The following is a 2,712-nucleotide window of genomic DNA, read 5'->3' as shown; positions in this document are numbered from 1 at the left end:
TGTCTTAGATAACCTGCTTGTCTTTCATGTGCCTTAGTATGTCTTCCAGGGGGATCTGTTTCATGGTCTTCCTAGACACAGAGGTGAGGCTGACTGGGCTGTAGTTCCCCAGGTATTTCTTCCTCCCTTTCTTGTAAATGGGACTGATGTTTTCCTTTCTCCAGTTCCCAGGGACTCTGTTTGACAGCCATGATTTTCCAGACACGATAGAGCAGCTTGACAAATACATCAGCCAGCTCCTATAAACCCTGGGATCCATGTTGAGAAGCTGAAAGAAAGCACTATTGTCTCAAAGGTTGTTCAGCAGCACCCACCTGAGACCATGATAGGCTAATAAGAAGAACTTGTGTTGCTGAGTGATCAAAAGAATTGGCTCTCAGTTAATGTTTGCAGATTAGATGAACTTTTGGGGTTGTTTTGGAGGAAGTGACCACTATGGAGTCAACACTGGCCCCCAGGTAGCAGGCACATAATTGCAGCATGATCAACTGTTGGTGTCATTGCCCCAAGCAACCAGAGGTACACTAGAGCAGAATGAAGAGGATAAAAACCAAAAATCTTGGAGGTGGAGTGGGTGGCCCTCCACCAATCTGCATCTGTGCAGGTCAATGAGATGTTGCTGACCAACTTTCAGCCCATTATGGGGGATCGCTGGATCTATTTACGATCTACTACTATCTACTATTGCTAACTTCCCAATTTTCCCTGGACTCCTTAGCTACTTAAAATTTGTAATAAATTGATTGGGCAACATCTTGGGTTTTTTTGCTGTCCTAGTATTGCACCGGCAAACATCTCCTCTGGTAACTGGAATTAGACAGCATGTAATCTGACCCCATGGATTTGTACACATTCAATCTCTTGAGTTATCTCCCCCACTTTCCACGTAGAAATTCAGGTTCAGGGATGTGAAGTTCAGGGATGTGAGAATCCTGCCAGCCAGTGAGAACTGTTGTAAAGAAGTAACTAAATATACCAGTCTTCTCTACGTCTGTCGCAGCCAGTACTCCTTTCTCATTTAGCAGAGGAGATATGCTCTTTTTGGACTCTCTTATGACCTATATACCTGTAGATTCCCTTCTTGTTTTTAACATTTTTCACCTTCACTTCCAGTTTTATCTGTGCCTTGGCTTTTCTAATCCCATTTCTGCAAGTCTGGTCAGCATCCCTGAATTTTTCACATGTGATACACCCTAGCTTCCACTGTCTGTACTTACTCTTCTTTACTTACGCTTATTTAGTTTGACCAATAGGTTCTCTCTAACCTTTGCAGATTTCCAGCCTCCTCTATCTGCTTTCTTATTCGAAGCAATGGAGAGCTCTTGGACTCTCAGAAAGGCATTCTTAAAGCATATCCAGCTTTGTTCCATTTCTTTGTCTCTAAGGACTTCTTTGAGGAGATCTCATCCAACAATCTAAACAATCTAAAGTTCATTTTCTTGAAGTTCAGGGCCCCAACTCCACTCTTTATCAAGCCCAAGTTCTTCAAGATCACAAACACGTCTGGGACACTGCAGCCCAAGCTGTGTTCGATTTTAATATCTTTAGCAACCTCCCTCTCATAGGTGAGCACTATGTCCCATATGCATCACCTCTGGTCAGTCTGTCTTATACTTGAACCAGAAAGTTACCTCCACTGGAACCCAGGAGTCTCCTGTATTGCTTGCAGTTTGCTGTGGATCTTTGTGCATCTTGCCAGTGGATATCCATCTCCATTAGGATGAGAGCCTGTGATCATGAAACTTCTTCTGGCTGATGCAGGAAGGCCTCATTGACAGATTACACACTTGCTTTCTCAGGTGCAATCTTCCACATTCAATTGAATGTAACCAATTATCTCTTTGCAGCTCTAAAATTTTGCCCCCCCGAAATTCTGCAAATGCTCTTGAAAGCCTTTTACAGTGTAGTATTCCAGTGATCTGTGATCAATACCAGAAACCAGGAGAACCAACAGCAAAAAAAATGAGTTAAAATAATTGCTGCTCTAAATAACTGATGATGAACTAATTAATGGAAGTTGCACTCCACTTATTTATAAAGTATTGAGTGAGCTGTGAGTTTGTGGCTTTTAAAAATAAAATGTGTATTTGCACACCAGATTTATAGGCAGATGAAGTTTATTCCAATCTGCATCATTGTCTTCAAGCTAGAAACAAATGCAGATTATGTGTCCTTCTGTGTTCTTATATGTGTAGTGGTTTTGCATACGATTGGAATTTAGAAAATTCCTCTACAGCTCACCTGTTAATTGCTGTGTCAGAATGACGTTGTTGACCCAGTTATGGCAGGACAGTTGTGCTGCTTGTTAGCATTGCACATCTCTGTGGCTAAAACTGCTTTTTGATACCAGACACATTCAGTTTCCACACTGTCACTTCAGTCTCAAATGTACATTATGTATTCCTGACAGTGGAAAGTGATGAAAATGCAGGAACTCTGTATTTCACTGTATATACATACACAATCAAACAAAATTTGCTCTTGCAGCTCGAAAAGCAAATGGTATCCTGGGCTCCATCAGAAGAGGGGTCCCCCTCAACTCTGCTCTTGTGAGGCCCCATCTGGAGTACTGTGTCCAGATCTGGAGCCCTCAGTACAAGAAGGACAGAGCTGTTGGAGAGGGTCCAGAGGAGAGCCACAAAGATGATCAGGGAACTGGAGCACCTCCCATACGAAGACAAGCTGAGGGAGCTGGGCTTGTTCAGCCTGGAG

This window comes from Meleagris gallopavo, chromosome Z, assembly GCF_000146605.3.
Source record: "Meleagris gallopavo isolate NT-WF06-2002-E0010 breed Aviagen turkey brand Nicholas breeding stock chromosome Z, Turkey_5.1, whole genome shotgun sequence".
Lineage (NCBI taxonomy): Eukaryota > Metazoa > Chordata > Aves > Galliformes > Phasianidae > Meleagris > Meleagris gallopavo.
Note: the sequence above shows the minus strand (reverse complement) of the source record.